This window comes from Salvelinus alpinus, chromosome 15 (genome assembly GCF_045679555.1).
Source record: "Salvelinus alpinus chromosome 15, SLU_Salpinus.1, whole genome shotgun sequence".
NCBI lineage: Eukaryota > Metazoa > Chordata > Actinopteri > Salmoniformes > Salmonidae > Salvelinus > Salvelinus alpinus.
This window is the reverse complement of record NC_092100.1, coordinates 786,934-808,665: the sequence shown is the minus strand read 5'-3', so window position 1 is coordinate 808,665 and position 21,732 is coordinate 786,934.

Sequence of the window (21,732 nt, the reverse complement as noted above, 5' to 3'; positions counted from 1 at the left end):
TCAGTTGAGTAATAATCTCTCCGTTGTGCAATACTCTCTCAGTTTAGTAATACTCTCTCAGTTGAGTAATACTCTCTCAGTTTCGTAACACTCTCTCAGTTTAGTAATACTCTCTCAGTTTAGTAATACTCTCTCAGTTTAGTAATACTCTATCAGTTGAGTAATTATCTCTCCGTTGTGCAATACTCTCTCCGTTTAGTAATACTCTCTCAGTTGAGTAATACTCTCTCCGTTGAGTAATATTCTCTCAGTTTAGTAACACTCTCTCAGTTTAGTTATACTCTCTCAGTTTAGTAATATTCTCTCAGTTTAGTAATAATCTCTCTGCTCTCTCAATTTAGTAATACTCTCTCAGTTTAGTAATATTCTCTCAGTTTAGTAATAATCTCTCTGCTCTCTCAATTTAGTAATACTCTCAGTTTAGTAATATTCTCTCAGTTTAGTAATAATCTCTCTGCTCTCTCAATTTAGTAATACTCTCTCAGTTTAGTAATATTCTCTCAGTTTAGTAACACTCTCTCAGTTTAGTTATACTCTCTCAGTTTAGTAATACTCTCTCAGTTTAGTAATATTCTCTCAGTTTAGTAATACTCTCTCAGTTGAGTAATACTCTCTCCGTTGAGTAATATTCTCTCAGTTTAGTAACACTCTCTCAGTTTAGTTATACTCTCTCAGTTTAGTAATATTCTCTCAGTTTAGTAATAATCTCTCTGCTCTCTCAATTTAGTAATACTCTCTCAGTTTAGTAATATTCTCTCAGTTTAGTAATAATCTCTCTGCTCTCTCAATTTAGTAATACTCTCAGTTTAGTAATATTCTCTCAGTTTAGTAATAATCTCTCTGCTCTCTCAATTTAGTAATACTCTCTCCGTTGAGTAATATTCTCTCAGTTTAGTAACACTCTCTCAGTTTAGTTATACTCTCTCAGTTTAGTAATACTCTCTCAGTTTAGTAATATTCTCTCAGTTTAGTAATACTCTATCAGTTTAGTAATACTCTCTCAGTTTAGTAATACTCTCTCAGTTTAGTAATACTCTCTCAGTTTAGTAATACTCTCTCAGTTTAGTAATACTCTCTCGGTTTAGTAATACTCTCTCGGGTTAGTAATACTCTCTCAGTTTAGTAATACTCTCTCAGTTTAGTAATACTCTCTCAGTTTAGTAATATTCTCTCAGTTTAGTAATACTCTCTCAGTTGAGTAATAATCTCTCAGTTGTGCAATACTCTCTCAGTTTAGTAATACTCTCTCAGTTGAGTAATACTCTCTCCGTTGAGTAATATTCTCTCAGTTTAGTAACACTCTCTCAGTTTAGTTATACTCTCTCAGTTTAGTAATACTCTCTCAGTTTAGTAATATTCTCTCAGTTTAGTAATACTCTCTCAGTTTAGTAATACTCTCTCAGTTTAGTAATACTCTCTCAGTTTAGTAATATTCTCTCAGTTTAGTAATACTCTCTCAGTTGAGTAATACTCTCTCAGTTGAGTAATAATCTCTCCGTTGTGCAATACTCTCTCAGTTTAGTAATACTCTCTCAGTTGAGTAATACTCTCTCCGTTGAGTAATATTCTCTCAGTTTAGTAACACTCTCTCAGTTTAGTTATACTCTCTCAGTTTAGTAATACTCTCTCAGTTTAGTAATATTCTCTCAGTTTAGTAATACTCTCTCAGTTTAGTAATACTCTCTCAGTTTAGTAATACTCTCTCAGTTTAGTAATACTCTCTCAGTTTAGTAATACTCTATCAGTTTAGTAATACTCTATCAGTTGAGTAATACTCTCTCCGTTGTGCAATACTCTCTCCGTTGAGTAATATTCTCTCAGTTTAGTAACACTCTCTCAGTTTAGTTATACTCTCTCAGTTTAGTAATACTCTCTCAGTTTAGTAATATTCTCTCAGTTTAGTAATACTATATCAGTTTAGTAATACTCTATCAGTTGAGTAATCTCTCCGTTGTGCAATACTCTCTCAGTTTAGTAATACTCTCTCAGTTGAGTAATACTCTCTCCGTTGAGTAAAATTCTCTCAGTTTAGTAATACTCTCTCAGTTTAGTAATACTCTCTCAGTTTAGTAATACTCTATCAGTTGAGTAATAATCTCTCCGTTGTGCAATACTCTCTCAGTTTAGTAATACTCTCTCAGTTGAGTAATACTCTCTCAGTTTCGTAACACTCTCTCAGTTTAGTAATACTCTCTCAGTTTAGTAATACTCTCTCAGTTTAGTAATACTCTATCAGTTGAGTAATTATCTCTCCGTTGTGCAATACTCTCTCCGTTTAGTAATACTCTCTCAGTTGAGTAATACTCTCTCCGTTGAGTAATGTTCTCTCAGTTTAGTAACACTCTCTCAGTTTAGTTATACTCTCTCAGTTTAGTAATACTCTCTCAGTTTAGTAATATTCTCTCAGTTTAGTAATACTATATCAGTTTAGTAATACTCTATCAGTTTAGTAATACTCTCTCAGTTTAGTAATACTCTCTCAGTTTAGTAATACTCTCTCAGTTTAGTAATACTCTCTCAGTTTAGTAATACTCTCTGAGTTTAGTAATACTCTCTCAGTTTAGTAATACTCTATCAGTTGAGTAATACTCTCTCCGTTGTGCAATACTCTCTCAGTTTAGTAATACTCTCTCTGTTGAGTAATATTCTCTCAGTTTAGTAACACTCTCTCAGTTTAGTTATACTCTCTCAGTTTAGTAATACTCTCTCAGTTTAGTAATATTCTCTCAGTTTAGTAATACTATATCAGTTTAGTAATACTCTATCAGTTGAGTAATAATCTCTCCGTTGTGCAATACTCTCTCAGTTTAGTAATACTCTCTCAGTTGAGTAATACTCTCTCCGTTGAGTAAAATTCTCTCAGTTTAGTAACACTCTCTCAGTTTAGTATTAATCTCTCCGGTGAGTAATACTCTCTCTGTTGAGTAATATTCTCTCAGTTTAGTAACACTCTCTCAGTTTAGTTATACTCTCTCAGTTTAGTAATACTCTCTCAGTTTAGTAATATTCTCTCAGTTTAGTAATACTATATCAGTTGAGTAATACTCTATCAGTTGAGTAATAATCTCTCCGTTGTGCAATACTCTCTCAGTTTAGTAATACTCTCTCAGTTGAGTAATACTCTCTCCGTTGAGTAAAATTCTCTCAGTTTAGTAACACTCTCTCAGTTTAGTATTAATCTCTCCGGTGAGTAATACTCTCTCAGTTGAGTAATACTCTCTCAGTTGAGTAATACTCTCTCAGTTGAGTAATACTCTCTCAGTTTAGTAATACTCTATCAGTTTAGTAATACTCTATCAGTTTAGTAATACTCTCTCAGTTTAGTAATACTCTCTCGAGTTAGTAATACTCTCTGTTTAGTAATATTCTCTCAGTTTAGTAATATTCTCTCAGCTCTCTCAGTTTAGTAATATTCTCTCAGTTTAGTAATACTCTCTCAGTTTAGTAATATTCTCTCAGTTTAGTAATATTCTCTCAGCTCTCTCAGTTTAGTAATATTCTCCCAGTTCAGTAATATTCTCTGTTTAGTAATATTCTCTGTTTAGTAATACTCTCTTGGGTTAGTAATACTCTCTCAGTTTAGTAAAATTCTCTCAGTTTAGTAAAATTCTCTCAGTTTAGTAAAATTCTCTCAGTTTAGTAAAATTCTCTCAGTTTAGTAAAATTCTCTCAGTTTAGTAACACTCTCTCAGTTTAGTAACACTCTCTCAGTTATGTAATACTCTCTCAGTTATGTAATACTCTCTCAGTTATGTAATACTCTCTCAGTTATGTAATACTCTCTCAGTTATGTAATACTCTCTCAGTTTAGTAATACTCTCTCAGTTTGGTAATATTCTCTCAGTTTAGTAATACTCTCGGTTGAGTAATACTCTCTCAGTTTAGTAATATTCTCTCAGTTTAGTAATACTCTCAGTTTAGTAATATTCTCTCAGTTTCGTAATACTCTCTCAGTTTAGTAATATTCTCTCAGTTTAGTAATATTCTCTCAGCTCTCTGTTTAGTAATATTCTCTCAGTTTAGTAATACTCTCTCAGTTAAGTAATACTCTCTCAGTTTAGTAATACTCTCTCAGTTTAGTAATATTCTCTCAGTTTAGTAATATTCTCTCAGCTCTCTGTTTAGTAATACTCTCTCAGTTTAGTAATATTCTCTCAGTTTAGTAATACTCTCTCAGTCTAGTAACACTCTCTCAGTTTAGTAATACTCTCTCAGTTTACTACTACTCTCTGTTTAGTAATATTCTCTCAGTTTAGTAATAATCTCTCAGCTCTCTCAATTTAGGAATACTCTCTCAGTTTAGTAATACTCTCTCAGTTTAGTAATACTCTCTCAGTTTAGTAATACTCTCTCAGTTTAGTAATACTCTCTCAGTTTAGTAATACTCTCTCAGTTTAGTAATACTCTCTCAGTTTAGTAATACTCTCTCGGTTTAGTAATATTCTCTCAGTTTAGTAATATTCTCTCAGCTCTCTGTTTAGTAATACTCTCTCAGTTTAGTAATATTCTCTCAGTTTAGTAATACTCTCTCAGTCTAGTAACACTCTCAGTTTAGTAATATTCTCTCAGTTTAGTAATACTCTCTCAGTTTAGTAATACTCTCTCAGTTTAGTAAAACTCTATCAGTTGAGTAATAATCTCTCCGTTGTGCAATACTCTCTCAGTTTAGTAATACTCTCTCAGTTGAGTAATACTCTCTCCGTTGAGTAATATTCTCTCAGTTTAGTAACACTCTCTCAGTTTAGTAATACTCCCTCAGTCTAGTAACTCTTTCTCAGTTGAGTAATACTATCTCCGTTGAGTAATACTCTACGTTGAGTAACACTCTCTCAGTTTAGTAACACTCTCTGTTTAGTAATACTCTCTGTTTAGTAATACTCTCTCAGTTTAGTAACACTCTCAGTTTAGTAATACTCTCTCAGTTTAGTAATATTCTCTCAGTTTAGTAATATTCTCTCAGTTTAGTAATATTCTCTCAGCTCTCTCAGTTTAGTAATATTCTCCCAGTTCAGTAATATTCTCTCAGTTTAGTAATACTCTCTTGGGTTAGTAAAATTCTCTCAGTTTAGTAATATTCTCCCAGTTTAGTAATATTCTCCCAGTTCAGTAATATTCTCTCAGTTTAGTAATATTCTCTCAGCTCTCTCAGTTTAGTAATATTCTCCCAGTTTAGTAATACTCTCTTGGGTTAGTAATATTCTCTCAGTTTAGTAATACTCTCTTGGGTTAGTAAAATTCTCTCAGTTTAGTAAAATTCTCTCGGTTTAGTAATATTCTCTCAGTTTAGTAAAATTCTCTGTTTAGTAAAATTCTCTCAGTTTAGTAAAATTCTCTCAGTTTAGTAATATTCTCTCAGTTTAGTAATACTCTCTCAGTCTAGTAATACTCTCTCAGTTATGTAACACTCTCTCAGTTATGTAACACTCTCTCAGTTTAGTAATACTCTCTCAGTTTGGTAATATTCTCTCAGTTTAGTAATATTCTCTCAGCTCTCTCAGTTTAGTAATACTCTCAGTTTAGTAATATTCTCTCAGTTTAGTAATACTCTCTGTCTAGTAACACTCTCTCAGTTTAGTAATACTCTCTCAGTTTACTACTACTCTCTTAGTTTAGTAAAATTCTCTGTTTAGTAAAATTCTCTCAGTTTAGTAAAATTCTCTCAGTTTAGTAATATTCTCTCAGTTTAGTAATACTCTCTCAGTCTAGTAATACTCTCTCAGTTATGTAACACTCTCTCAGTTATGTAACACTCTCTCAGTTTAGTAATACTCTCTCAGTTTGGTAATATTCTCTCAGTTCTCAGTTTAGTAATACTCTCTCAGTTTAGTAAAATTCTCTCAGTTTAGTAATACTCTCTCAGTTTAGTAATACTCTCTCAGTTTAGTAATACTCTCTCAGTTTAGTAATACTCTCTCAGTTTAGTAATATTCTCTCAGTTTAGTAATACTCTCTCAGTTTAGTAATACTCTCTCAGTTTAGTAATACTCTCTCAGTTTAGTAATACTCTCTCAGTTTAGTAATATTCTCTCAGTTTAGTAATGCTCTCTCAGTTTAGTAATACTCTCTCAGTTTAGTAATACTCTCTGAGTTTAGTAATACTCTATCAGTTGAGTAATAATCTCTCCGTTGTGCAATACTCTCTCAGTTTAGTAATATTCTCTCAGTTTAGTAATAATCTCTCTGCTCTCTCAATTTAGTAATATTCTCTCAGTTTAGTAATACTCTCTCAGTTTAGTAATACTCTCTCAGTTTAGTAATACTCTCTCAGTTTAGTAATACTCTCTCAGTTAAGTAATACTCTCTCAGTCTAGTAATACTCTCTCAGTTGAGTAATATTCTCTCAGTTTAGTAATACTCTCTCAGTCTAGTAACACTCTCAGTTTAGTAATATTCTCTCAGTTTAGTAATACTCTCTCAGTTTAGTAATACTCTCTCAGTTTAGTAAAACTCTATCAGTTGAGTAATAATCTCTCCGTTGTGCAATACTCTCTCAGTTTAGTAATACTCTCTCAGTTGAGTAATACTCTCTCCGTTGAGTAATATTCTCTCAGTTTAGTAACACTCTCTCAGTTTAGTAATACTCCCTCAGTCTAGTAACTCTTTCTCAGTTGAGTAATACTATCTCCGTTGAGTAATACTCTACGTTGAGTAACACTCTCTCAGTTTAGTAACACTCTCTGTTTAGTAATACTCTCTGTTTAGTAATACTCTCTCAGTTTAGTAACACTCTCAGTTTAGTAATACTCTCTCAGTTTAGTAATATTCTCTCAGTTTAGTAATATTCTCTCAGTTTAGTAATATTCTCTCAGCTCTCTCAGTTTAGTAATATTCTCCCAGTTCAGTAATATTCTCTCAGTTTAGTAATACTCTCTTGGGTTAGTAAAATTCTCTCAGTTTAGTAATATTCTCCCAGTTTAGTAATATTCTCCCAGTTCAGTAATATTCTCTCAGTTTAGTAATACTCTCTTGGGTTAGTAAAATTCTCTCAGTTTAGTAATATTCTCCCAGTTTAGTAATACTCTCTTGGGTTAGTAATATTCTCTCAGTTTAGTAATACTCTCTTGGGTTAGTAAAATTCTCTCAGTTTAGTAAAATTCTCTCGGTTTAGTAATATTCTCTCAGTTTAGTAAAATTCTCTGTTTAGTAAAATTCTCTCAGTTTAGTAAAATTCTCTCAGTTTAGTAATACTCTCTCAGTTTAGTAATACTCTCTCAGTCTAGTAATACTCTCTCAGTTATGTAACACTCTCTCAGTTATGTAACACTCTCTCAGTTTAGTAATACTCTCTCAGTTTGGTAATATTCTCTCAGTTTAGTAATATTCTCTCAGCTCTCTCAGTTTAGTAATACTCTCAGTTTAGTAAAATTCTCTCAGTTTAGTAATACTCTCTGTCTAGTAACACTCTCTCAGTTTAGTAATACTCTCTCAGTTTACTACTACTCTCTTAGTTTAGTAAAATTCTCTGTTTAGTAAAATTCTCTCAGTTTAGTAAAATTCTCTCAGTTTAGTAATATTCTCTCAGTTTAGTAATACTCTCTCAGTCTAGTAATACTCTCTCAGTTATGTAACACTCTCTCAGTTATGTAACACTCTCTCAGTTTAGTAATACTCTCTCAGTTTGGTAATATTCTCTCAGTTTAGTAATATTCTCTCAGCTCTCTCAGTTTAGTAATACTCTCAGTTTAGTAAAATTCTCTCAGTTTAGTAATACTCTCTGTCTAGTAACACTCTCTCAGTTTAGTAATACTCTCTCAGTTTACTACTACTCTCTTAGTTTAGTAATATTCTCTCAGTTTAGTAATAATCTCTGCTCTCTCAATTTAGTAATACTCTCTCAGTTTAGTAATACTCTCTCAGTTTAGTAATACTCTCTGTTTAGTAATATTCTCTCAGTTTAGTAATGCTCTCTCAGTTTAGTAATACTCTCTCAGTTTAGTAATACTCTCTGAGTTTAGTAATACTCTATCAGTTGAGTAATAATCTCTCCGTTGTGCAATACTCTCTCAGTTTAGTAATATTCTCTCAGTTTAGTAATAATCTCTCTGCTCTCTCAATTTAGTAATATTCTCTCAGTTTAGTAATACTCTCTCAGTTTAGTAATACTCTCTCAGTTTAGTAATACTCTCTCAGTTTAGTAATACTCTCTCAGTTAAGTAATACTCTCTCAGTCTAGTAATACTCTCTCAGTTGAGTAATATTCTCTCAGTTTAGTAACTCTCTCTCAGTTGAGTAATACTCTTTCCGTTGAGTAATATTCTCTCAGTTTAGTAACACTCTCTCAGTTTAGTAATACTCTCAGTTTAGTAATATTCTCTCAGTTTAGTAATATTCTCCCAGTTTAGTAATATTCTCTCAGTTTAGTAATATTCTCTCAGTTTAGTAATACTCTCTCAGTCTAGTAACACTCTCTCAGTCTAGTAAAACTGTCTCAGTTAAGTAATACTCTCTCAGTTTAGTAATACTCTCTCAGTTTAGTAATATTCTCTCAGTTTAGTAATATTCTCTCAGCTCTCTGTTTAGTAATACTCTCTCAGTTTAGTAATATTCTATCAGTTTAGTAATACTCTCTGTCTAGTAACACTCTCTCAGTTTAGTAATACTCTCTCAGTTTAGTAATACTCTCTCAGTTTAGTAATATTCTCTCAGTTTAGTAATACTCTCTCAGCTCTCTCAATTTAGTAATACTCTCTCAGTTTACTACTACTCTCTCAGTTTAGTAATATTCTCTCAGTTTAGTAATAATCTCTCAGCTCTCTCAGTTTAGTAATATTCTCTCAGTTTAGTAATATTCTCTCAGTTTAGTAATACTCTCTCAGTTTAGTAATACTTTCTCAGTTTAGTAATACTCTCTCAGTTTAGTAATACTCTCAGTTGAGTAATAATCTCTCCGGTGTGCAATATTCTCTCAGTTTAGTAATACTCTCTCAGTTTAGTAATACTCTCTCGGTTAAGTAATACTCTCTCAGTCTAGTAATACTCTCTCAGTTGAGTAATATTCTCTCAGTTTAGTAACTCTCTCTCAGTTGAGTAATACTCTTTCCGTTGAGTAATATTCTCTCAGTTTAGTAACACTCTCTCAGTTGAGTAATACTCTCTCAGTTGAGTAACAATCTCTCAGTTTAGTAACAATCTCTCAGTTTAGTAATACTCTCTCAGTTGAGTAATATTCTCTCAGTTTAGTAATACTCTCTCGGGTTAGTAATACTCTCTCGGGTTAGTAATACTCTCTCGGGTTAGTAATACTCTCTCAGTTTAGTAATACTCTCTCAGTTTAGTAATACTCTCTCAGTTTCGTAATATTCTATCAGTTTAGTAATACTCTCTATCTAGTAACACTCTCTCAGTTTAGTAATACTCTCTCAGTTTACTACTACTCTCTCAGTTTAGTAATATTCTCTCAGTTTAGTAATACTCTCTATCTAGTAACACTCTCTGTTTACTACTACTCTCTCAGTTTAGTAATACTCTCTCAGTTTAGTAATATTCTCTCAGTCTAGTAACACTCTCTCAGTTTAGTAATACTCTCTCAGTTTACTACTACTCTCTCAGTTTACTACTACTCTCTCAGTTTAGTAATATTCTCTCAGTTTAGGAATATTCTCTCAGCTCTCTCAGTTTAGTAATACTCTCTCAGTTTAGTAATATTCTCTCAGTTTAGTAATATTCTCTCAGTTTAGTAATACTCTCTCAGTTTAGTAATACTTTCTCAGTTTAGTAATACTCTCTCAGTTTAGTAATACTCTCAGTTGAGTAATAATCTCTCCGGTGTGCAATATTCTCTCAGTTTAGTAATACTCTCTCAGTTTAGTAATATTCTCTCAGTCTAGTAACACTCTCTCAGTTTAGTAATACTCTCTCAGTTTACTACTACTCTCTCAGTTTACTACTACTCTCTCAGTTTAGTAATATTCTCTCAGTTTAGTAATACTCTCTATCTAGTAACACTCTCTCAGTTTACTACTACTCTCTCAGTTTAGTAATACTCTCTCAGTTTAGTAATATTCTCTCAGTCTAGTAACACTCTCTCAGTTTAGTAATACTCTCTCAGTTTACTACTACTCTCTCAGTTTACTACTACTCTCTCAGTTTAGTAATATTCTCTCAGTTTAGGAATATTCTCTCAGCTCTCTCAGTTTAGTAATACTCTCTCAGTTTAGTAATATTCTCTCAGTTTAGTAATATTCTCTCAGCTCTCTGTTTAGTAATACTCTCTCAGTTTAGTAATATTCTCTCAGTTTAGTAATACTCTCTCAGTTTAGTAATACTTTCTCAGTTTAGTAATACTCTCTCAGTTTAGTAATACTCTCAGTTGAGTAATAATCTCTCCGGTGTGCAATATTCTCTCAGTTTAGTAATACTCTCTCAGTTTAGTAATACTCTCTCGGTTAAGTAATACTCTCTCAGTCTAGTAATACTCTCTCAGTTGAGTAATATTCTCTCAGTTTAGTAACTCTCTCTCAGTTGAGTAATACTCTTTCCGTTGAGTAATATTCTCTCAGTTTAGTAACACTCTCTCAGTTGAGTAATACTCTCTCAGTTGAGTAACAATCTCTCAGTTTAGTAACAATCTCTCAGTTTAGTAATACTCTCTCAGTTGAGTAATATTCTCTCAGTTTAGTAATACTCTCTCGGGTTAGTAATACTCTCTCGGGTTAGTAATACTCTCTCGGGTTAGTAATACTCTCTCAGTTTAGTAATACTCTCTCAGTTTAGTAATACTCTCTCAGTTTCGTAATATTCTATCAGTTTAGTAATACTCTCTATCTAGTAACACTCTCTCAGTTTAGTAATACTCTCTCAGTTTACTACTACTCTCTCAGTTTAGTAATATTCTCTCAGTTTAGTAATACTCTCTATCTAGTAACACTCTCTGTTTACTACTACTCTCTCAGTTTAGTAATACTCTCTCAGTTTAGTAATATTCTCTCAGTCTAGTAACACTCTCTCAGTTTCGTAATATTCTATCAGTTTAGTAATACTCTCTATCTAGTAACACTCTCTCAGTTTAGTAATACTCTCTCAGTTTACTACTACTCTCTCAGTTTAGTAATATTCTCTCAGTTTAGTAATACTCTCTATCTAGTAACACTCTCTGTTTACTACTACTCTCTCAGTTTAGTAATACTCTCTCAGTTTAGTAATATTCTCTCAGTCTAGTAACACTCTCTCAGTTTAGTAATACTCTCTCAGTTTACTACTACTCTCTCAGTTTACTACTACTCTCTCAGTTTAGTAATATTCTCTCAGTTTAGGAATATTCTCTCAGCTCTCTCAGTTTAGTAATACTCTCTCAGTTTAGTAATATTCTCTCAGTTTAGTAATATTCTCTCAGTTTAGTAATACTCTCTCAGTTTAGTAATACTTTCTCAGTTTAGTAATACTCTCTCAGTTTAGTAATACTCTCAGTTGAGTAATAATCTCTCCGGTGTGCAATATTCTCTCAGTTTAGTAATACTCTCTCAGTTTAGTAATATTCTCTCAGTCTAGTAACACTCTCTCAGTTTAGTAATACTCTCTCAGTTTACTACTACTCTCTCAGTTTACTACTACTCTCTCAGTTTAGTAATATTCTCTCAGTTTAGTAATACTCTCTATCTAGTAACACTCTCTCAGTTTACTACTACTCTCTCAGTTTAGTAATACTCTCTCAGTTTAGTAATATTCTCTCAGTCTAGTAACACTCTCTCAGTTTAGTAATACTCTCTCAGTTTACTACTACTCTCTCAGTTTACTACTACTCTCTCAGTTTAGTAATATTCTCTCAGTTTAGGAATATTCTCTCAGCTCTCTCAGTTTAGTAATACTCTCTCAGTTTAGTAATATTCTCTCAGTTTAGTAATATTCTCTCAGCTCTCTGTTTAGTAATACTCTCTCAGTTTAGTAATATTCTCTCAGTTTAGTAATACTCTCTATCTAGTAACACTCTCTCAGTTTAGTAATACTCTCTCAGTTTACTACTACTCTCTCAGTTTAGTAATATTCTCTCAGTTTAGTAATACTCTCTATCTAGTAACACTCTCTGTTTACTACTACTCTCTCAGTTTAGTAATACTCTCTCAGTTTAGTAATATTCTCTCAGTCTAGTAACACTCTCTCAGTTTAGTAATACTCTCTCAGTTTACTACTACTCTCTCAGTTTACTACTACTCTCTCAGTTTAGTAATATTCTCTCAGTTTAGGAATATTCTCTCAGCTCTCTCAGTTTAGTAATACTCTCTCAGTTTAGTAATATTCTCTCAGTTTAGTAATATTCTCTCAGTTTAGTAATACTCTCTCAGTTTAGTAATACTTTCTCAGTTTAGTAATACTCTCTCAGTTTAGTAATACTCTCAGTTGAGTAATAATCTCTCCGGTGTGCAATATTCTCTCAGTTTAGTAATACTCTCTCAGTTTAGTAATATTCTCTCAGTCTAGTAACACTCTCTCAGTTTAGTAATACTCTCTCAGTTTACTACTACTCTCTCAGTTTACTACTACTCTCTCAGTTTAGTAATATTCTCTCAGTTTAGTAATACTCTCTATCTAGTAACACTCTCTCAGTTTACTACTACTCTCTCAGTTTAGTAATACTCTCTCAGTTTAGTAATATTCTCTCAGTCTAGTAACACTCTCTCAGTTTAGTAATACTCTCTCAGTTTACTACTACTCTCTCAGTTTACTACTACTCTCTCAGTTTAGTAATATTCTCTCAGTTTAGGAATATTCTCTCAGCTCTCTCAGTTTAGTAATACTCTCTCAGTTTAGTAATATTCTCTCAGTTTAGTAATATTCTCTCAGTTTAGGAATATTCTCTCAGTTTAGTAATATTCTCTCAGCTCTCAGCTCTCTCAGTTCTCTCAGTTTAGTAATATTCTCTCAGTTTAGTAATATTCAGTTTAGTAATATTCTCTCAGTTTAGTAATATTCTCTCGGGTTAGTAATACTCTCTCAGTTTAGTAATACTCTCTCAGTTTAGTAAAACTCTCTCAGTTTAGTAATACTCTCTCAGTTTAGTAATACTCTCTCAGTTTAGTAATACTCTCTCAGTTTAGTAATACTCTCTCAGTTTAGTAATATTCTCTCAGCTCTCTCAGTTTAGTAATACTCTCTCAGTTTAGTAATATTCTATCAGTTTAGTAATATTCTCTCAGTTTAGTAATACTCTCTATCTAGTAACACTCTCTCAGTTTACTACTACTCTCTCAGTTTAGTAATACTCTCTCAGTTTAGTAATATTCTCTCAGTCTAGTAACACTCTCTCAGTTTAGTAACACTCTCTCAGTTTAGTAATATTCTCTCAGTTTAGTAATAATCTCTCAGCTCTCTCAATTTAGTAATACTCTCTCAGTTTAGTAATACTCTCTCGGTTGAGTAATATTCTCTCGGTTTAGTAATACTCTCTCAGTTTAGTAATACTCTCTCAGTTTAGTAATACTCTCTCAGTTTGGTAATATTCTCTCAGTTTAGGAATATTCTCTCAGCTCTCTCAGTTTAGTAATATTCTCTCAGTTTAGTAATACTCTCTCAGTTTAGTAATATTCTCTCAGTTTAGGAATATTCTCTCAGTTTAGTAATATTCTCTCAGCTCTCTCAGTTTAGTAATATTCTCCCAGTTTAGTAATATTCTCCCAGTTTAGTAATATTCTCCCAGTTTAGTAATATTCTCTCGGGTTAGTAATACTCTCTCAGTTTAGTAATACTCTCTCAGTTTAGTAATATTCTCTCAGTTTAGTAATATTCTCTCAGCTCTCTCAGTTTAGTAATACTCTCTCAGTTTAGTAATACTCTCTCAGTTTAGTAATACTCTCTCAGTTTAGTAATACTCTCTCAGTTTAGTAATATTATATCAGTTTAGTAATACTCTCTCAGTTTAGTAATACTCTCTCAGTTTAGTAATATTCTCTCAGCTCTCTCAGTTTAGTAATACTCTCTCAGTTTAGTAATATTCTCTCAGTTTAGTAATACTCTCTCAGCTCAGTTTAGTAATACTCTCTCAATTTAGTAATACTCTCTCAGTCTAGTAACACTCTCTCAGTCTAGTAATACTCTCTCAGTTTAGTAATACTCTCAGTTTAGTAATATTCTATCAGTTTAGTAATACTCTCTATCTAGTAACACTCTCTCAGTTTAGTAATACTCTCTCAGTTTAGTAATAATCTCTCTGCTCTCTCAATTTAGTAATATTCTCTCAGTTTAGTAATACTCTCTCAGTTTAGTAATACTCTCTCAGTTTAGTAATACTCTCTCAGTTTAGTAATACTCTCTCAGTTAAGTAATACTCTCTCAGTCTAGTAATACTCTCTCAGTTGAGTAATATTCTCTCAGTTTAGTAACTCTCTCTCAGTTGAGTAATACTCTTTCCGTTGAGTAATATTCTCTCAGTTTAGTAACACTCTCTCAGTTTAGTAATACTCTCAGTTTAGTAATATTCTCTCAGTTTAGTAATATTCTCCCAGTTTAGTAATATTCTCTCAGTTTAGTAATATTCTCTCAGTTTAGTAATACTCTCTCAGTCTAGTAACACTCTCTCAGTCTAGTAAAACTGTCTCAGTTAAGTAATACTCTCTCAGTTTAGTAATACTCTCTCAGTTTAGTAATATTCTCTCAGTTTAGTAATATTCTCTCAGCTCTCTCAGTTTAGTAATACTCTCTCAGTTTAGTAATATTCTATCAGTTTAGTAATACTCTATGTCTAGTAACACTCTCTCAGTTTAGTAATACTCTCTCAGTTTAGTAATACTCTCTCAGTTTAGTAATATTCTCTCAGTTTAGTAATACTCTCTCAGCTCTCTCAATTTAGTAATACTCTCTCAGTTTACTACTACTCTCTCAGTTTAGTAATATTCTCTCAGTTTAGTAATAATCTCTCAGCTCTCTCAGTTTAGTAATATTCTCTCAGTTTAGTAATATTCTCTCAGTTTAGTAATACTCTCTCAGTTTAGTAATACTTTCTCAGTTTAGTAATACTCTCTCAGTTTAGTAATACTCTCAGTTGAGTAATAATCTCTCCGGTGTGCAATATTCTCTCAGTTTAGTAATACTCTCTCAGTTTAGTAATACTCTCTCGGTTAAGTAATACTCTCTCAGTCTAGTAATACTCTCTCAGTTGAGTAATATTCTCTCAGTTTAGTAACTCTCTCTCAGTTGAGTAATACTCTTTCCGTTGAGTAATATTCTCTCAGTTTAGTAACACTCTCTCAGTTGAGTAATACTCTCTCAGTTGAGTAACAATCTCTCAGTTTAGTAACAATCTCTCAGTTTAGTAATACTCTCTCAGTTGAGTAATATTCTCTCAGTTTAGTAATACTCTCTCGGGTTAGTAATACTCTCTCGGGTTAGTAATACTCTCTCGGGTTAGTAATACTCTCTCAGTTTAGTAATACTCTCTCAGTTTAGTAATACTCTCTCAGTTTCGTAATATTCTATCAGTTTAGTAATACTCTCTATCTAGTAACACTCTCTCAGTTTAGTAATACTCTCTCAGTTTACTACTACTCTCTCAGTTTAGTAATATTCTCTCAGTTTAGTAATACTCTCTATCTAGTAACACTCTCTCAGTTTACTACTACTCTCTCAGTTTAGTAATACTCTCTCAGTTTAGTAATATTCTCTCAGTCTAGTAACACTCTCTCAGTTTAGTAATACTCTCTCAGTTTACTACTACTCTCTCAGTTTACTACTACTCTCTCAGTTTAGTAATATTCTCTCAGTTTAGGAATATTCTCTCAGTTTAGTAATATTCTCTCAGTTTAGTAATACTCTCTCAGTTTAGTAATATTCTCTCAGTTTAGTAATACTCTCTCAGTTTAGTAATACTTTCTCAGTTTAGTAATACTCTCTCAGTTTAGTAATACTCTCAGTTGAGTAATAATCTCTCCGGTGTGCAATATTCTCTCAGTTTAGTAATACTCTCTCAGTTTAGTAATACTCTCTCGGTTAAGTAATACTCTCTCAGTCTAGTAATACTCTCTCAGTTGAGTAATATTCTCTCAGTTTAGTAACTCTCTCTCAGTTGAGTAATACTCTTTCCGTTGAGTAATATTCTCTCAGTTTAGTAACACTCTCTCAGTTGAGTAATACTCTCTCAGTTGAGTAACAATCTCTCAGTTTAGTAACAATCTCTCAGTTTAGTAATACTCTCTCAGTTGAGTAATATTCTCTCAGTTTAGTAATACTCTCTCGGGTTAGTAATACTCTCTCGGGTTAGTAATACTCTCTCGGGTTAGTAATACTCTCTCGGGTTAGTAATACTCTCTCAGTTTAGTAATACTCTCTCAGTTTAGTAATATTCTATCAGTTTAGTAATACTCTCTATCTAGTAACACTCTCTCAGTTTAGTAATACTCTCTCAGTTTACTACTACTCTCTCAGTTTAGTAATATTCTCTCAGTTTAGTAATACTCTCTATCTAGTAACACTCTCTCAGTTTACTACTACTCTCTCAGTTTAGTAATACTCTCTCAGTTTAGTAATATTCTCTCAGTCTAGTAACACTCTCTCAGTTTAGTAATACTCTCTCAGTTTACTACTACTCTCTCAGTTTACTACTACTCTCTCAGTTTAGTAATATTCTCTCAGTTTAGTAATACTCTCTATCTAGTAACACTCTCTCAGTTTACTACTACTCTCTCAGTTTAGTAATACTCTCTCAGTTTAGTAATATTCTCTCAGTCTAGTAACACTCTCTCAGTTTAGTAATACTCTCTCAGTTTACTACTACTCTCTCAGTTTACTACTACTCTCTCAGTTTAGTAATATTCTCTCAGTTTAGGAATATTCTCTCAGCTCTCTCAGTTTAGTAATACTCTCTCAGTTTAGTAATATTCTCTCAGTTTAGTAATATTCTCTCAGTTTAGGAATATTCTCTCAGTTTAGTAATATTCTCTCAGCTCTCTCAGTTTAGTAATATTCTCCCAGTTTAGTAATATTCTCCCAGTTTAGTAATATTCTCCCAGTTTAGTAATATTCTCTCGGGTTAGTAATACTCTCTCAGTTTAGTAAAACTCTCTCAGTTTAGTAAAACTCTCAGTTTAGTAATACTCTCTCAGTTTAGTAATACTCTCTCAGTTTAGTAATACTCTCTCAGTTTAGTAATACTCTCTCAGTTTAGTAATATTCTCTCAGCTCTCTCAGTTTAGTAATACTCTCTCAGTTTAGTAATATTCTATCAGTTTAGTAATATTCTCTCAGTTTAGTAATACTCTCTATCTAGTAACACTCTCTCAGTTTACTACTACTCTCTCAGTTTAGTAATACTCTCTCAGTTTAGTAATATTCTCTCAGTCTAGTAACACTCTCTCAGTTTACTACTACTCTCTCAGTTTAGTAATATTCTCTCAGTTTAGTAATAATCTCTCAGCTCTCTCAATTTAGTAATACTCTCTCAGTTTAGTAATACTCTCTCAGTTTAGTAATATTCTCTCGGTTTAGTAATACTCTCTCAGTTTAGTAATACTCTCTCAGTTTAGTAATACTCTCTCAGTTTGGTAATATTCTCTCAGTTTAGTAATATTCTCTCAGTTTAGTAAGTTTAGTAATAGTTTAGTAATACTCTCTCAGTTTAGTAATATTCTCTCAGTTTAGGAATATTCTCTCAGTTTAGTAATATTCTCTCAGCTCTCTCAGTTTAGTAATATTCTCCCAGTTTAGTAATATTCTCCCAGTTTAGTAATATTCTCTCAGTTTAGTAATATTCTCTCGGGTTAGTAATACTCTCTCAGTTTAGTAATACTCTCTCAGTTTAGTAATACTCTCTCAGTTTAGTAATATTCTCTCAGTTTAGTAATATTCTCTCAGCTCTCTCAGTTTAGTAATACTCTCTCAGTTTAGTAATACTCTCTCAGTTTAGTAATATTCTATCAGTTTAGTAATACTCTCTATCTAGTAACACTCTCTCAGTTTAGTAATATTCTCTCAGTTTAGTAATACTCTCTCAGTTTAGTAATATTCTCTCAGTTTAGTAATACTATATCAGTTGAGTAATACTCTATCAGTTGAGTAATAATCTCTCCGTTGTGCAATACTCTCTCAGTTTAGTAATACTCTCTCAGTTGAGTAATACTCTCTCCGTTGAGTAAAATTCTCTCAGTTTAGTAACACTCTCTCAGTTTAGTATTAATCTCTCCGGTGAGTAATACTCTCTCTGTTGAGTAATATTCTCTCAGTTTAGTAACACTCTCTCAGTTTAGTTATACTCTCTCAGTTTAGTAATACTCTCTCAGTTTAGTAATATTCTCTCAGTTTAGTAATACTATATCAGTTGAGTAATACTCTATCAGTTGAGTAATAATCTCTCCGTTGTGCAATACTCTCTCAGTTTAGTAATACTCTCTCAGTTGAGTAATACTCTCTCCGTTGAGTAAAATTCTCTCAGTTTAGTAACACTCTCTCAGTTTAGTATTAATCTCTCCGGTGAGTAATACTCTCTCAGTTGAGTAATACTCTCTCAGTTGAGTAATACTCTCTCAGTTTAGTAATACTCTATCAGTTTAGTAATATTCTCTCAGTTTAGTAATACTCTCTCGAGTTAGTAATACTCTCTGTTTAGTAATATTCTCTCAGTTTAGTAATATTCTCTCAGCTCTCTCAGTTTAGTAATATTCTCTCAGTTTAGTAATACTCTCTCAGTTTAGTAATATTCTCTCAGTTTAGTAATATTCTCTCAGCTCTCTCAGTTTAGTAATATTCTCCCAGTTCAGTAATATTCTCTGTTTAGTAATATTCTCTGTTTAGTAATACTCTCTTGGGTTAGTAATACTCTCTCAGTTTAGTAAAATTCTCTCAGTTTAGTAAAATTCTCTCAGTTTAGTAAAATTCTCTCAGTTTAGTAAAATTCTCTCAGTTTAGTAAAATTCTCTCAGTTTAGTAACACTCTCTCAGTTTAGTAACACTCTCTCAGTTATGTAATACTCTCTCAGTTATGTAATACTCTATCAGTTATGTAATACTCTCTCAGTTATGTAATACTCTCTCAGTTTAGTAATACTCTCTCAGTTTGGTAATATTCTCTCAGTTTAGTAATACTCTCGGTTGAGTAATACTCTCTCAGTTTAGTAATATTCTCTCAGTTTAGTAATACTCTCTCAGTTTAGTAATATTCTCTCAGTTTCGTAATACTCTCTCAGTTTAGTAATATTCTCTCAGTTTAGTAATATTCTCTCAGCTCTCTGTTTAGTAATACTCTCTCAGTTTAGTAATACTCTCTCAGTTAAGTAATACTCTCTCAGTTTAGTAATACTCTCTCAGTTTAGTAATATTCTCTCAGTTTAGTAATATTCTCTCAGCTCTCTGTTTAGTAATACTCTCTCAGTTTAGTAATATTCTCTCAGTTTAGTAATACTCTCTCAGTCTAGTAACACTCTCTCAGTTTAGTAATACTCTCTCAGTTTACTACTACTCTCTCAGTTTAGTAATATTCTCTCAGTTTAGTAATAATCTCTCAGCTCTCTCAATTTAGTAATACTCTCTCAGTTTAGTAATACTCTCTCAGTTTAGTAATACTCTCTCAGTTTAGTAATACTCTCTCAGTTTAGTAATACTCTCTCAGTTTAGTAATACTCTCTCGGTTTAGTAATATTCTCTCAGTTTAGTAATATTCTCTCAGCTCTCTGTTTAGTAATACTCTCTCAGTTTAGTAATATTCTCTCAGTTTAGTACTACTCTCTCAGTCTAGTAACACTCTCAGTTTAGTAATATTCTCTCAGTTTAGTAATACTCTCTCAGTTTAGTAATACTCTCTCAGTTTAGTAAAACTCTATCAGTTGAGTAATAATCTCTCCGTTGTGCAATACTCTCTCAGTTTAGTAATACTCTCTCAGTTGAGTAATACTCTCTCAGTTTAGTAACACTCTCTCAGTTTAGTAATACTCCCTCAGTCTAGTAACTCTTTCTCAGTTGAGTAATACTATCTCCGTTGAGTAATACTCTACGTTGAGTAACACTCTCTCAGTTTAGTAACACTCTCTGTTTAGTAATACTCTCTGTTTAGTAATACTCTCTCAGTTTAGTAACACTCTCAGTTTAGTAATATTCTCTCAGTTTAGTAATATTCTCTCAGCTCTCTCAGTTTAGTAATATTCTCCCAGTTCAGTAATATTCTCTCAGTTTAGTAATACTCTCTTGGGTTAGTAAAATTCTCTCAGTTTAGTAATATTCTCCCAGTTTAGTAATATTCTCCCAGTTCAGTAATATTCTCTCAGTTTAGTAATATTCTCTCAGCTCTCTCAGTTTAGTAATATTCTCCCAGTTTAGTAATACTCTCTTGGGTTAGTAATATTCTCTCAGTTTAGTAATACTCTCTTGGGTTAGTAAAATTCTCTCAGTTTAGTAAAATTTTCTCGGTTTAGTAATATTCTCTCAGTTTAGTAAAATTCTCTGTTTAGTAAAATTCTCTCAGTTTAGTAAAATTCTCTCAGTTTAGTAATATTCTCTCAGTTTAGTAATACTCTCTCAGTCTAGTAATACTCTCTCAGTTATGTAACACTCTCTCAGTTATGTAACACTCTCTCAGTTTAGTAATACTCTCTCAGTTTGGTAATATTCTCTCAGTTTAGTAATATTCTCTCAGCTCTCTGTTTAGTAATACTCTCAGTTTAGTAAAATTCTCTCAGTTTAGTAATACTCTCTGTCTAGTAACACTCTCTCAGTTTAGTAATACTCTCTCAGTTTACTACTACTCTCTTAGTTTAGTAATATTCTCTCAGTTTAGTAATAATCTCTGCTCTCTCAATTTAGTAATACTCTCTCAGTTTAGTAATACTCTCTCAGTTTAGTAATACTCTCTCAGTTTAGTAATATTCTCTCAGTTTAGTAATGCTCTCTCAGTTTAGTAATACTCTCTCAGTTTAGTAATACTCTCTGAGTTTAGTAATACTCTATCAGTTGAGTAATAATCTCTCCGTTGTGCAATACTCTCTCATTTTAGTAATATTCTCTCAGTTTAGTAATAATCTCTCTGCTCTCTCAATTTAGTAATATTCTCTCAGTTTAGTAATACTCTCTCAGTTTAGTAATACTCTCTCAGTTTAGTAATACTCTCTCAGTTTAGTAATACTCTCTCAGTTAAGTAATACTCTCTCAGTCTAGTAATACTCTCTCAGTTGAGTAATATTCTCTCAGTTTAGTAACTCTCTCTCAGTTGAGTAATACTCTTTCCGTTGAGTAATATTCTCTCAGTTTAGTAACACTCTCTCAGTTTAGTAATACTCTCAGTTTAGTAATATTCTCTCAGTTTAGTAATATTCTCCCAGTTTAGTAATATTCTCTCAGTTTAGTAATATTCTCTCAGTTTAGTAATACTCTCTCAGTCTAGTAACACTCTCTCAGTCTAGTAAAACTGTCTCAGTTAAGTAATACTCTCTCAGTTTAGTAATACTCTCTCAGTTTAGTAATATTCTCTCAGTTTAGTAATATTCTCTCAGCTCTCTCAGTTTAGTAATACTCTCTCAGTTTAGTAATATTCTATCAGTTTAGTAATACTCTCTGTCTAGTAACACTCTCTCAGTTTAGTAATACTCTCTCAGTTTAGTAATATTCTCTCAGTTTAGTAATACTCTCTCAGCTCTCTCAATTTAGTAATACTCTCTCAGTTTACTACTACTCTCTCAGTTTAGTAATATTCTCTCAGTTTAGTAATAATCTCTCAGCTCTCTGTTTAGTAATATTCTCTCAGTTTAGTAATATTCTCTCAGTTTAGTAATACTCTCTCAGTTTAGTAATACTTTCTCAGTTTAGTAATACTCTCTCAGTTTAGTA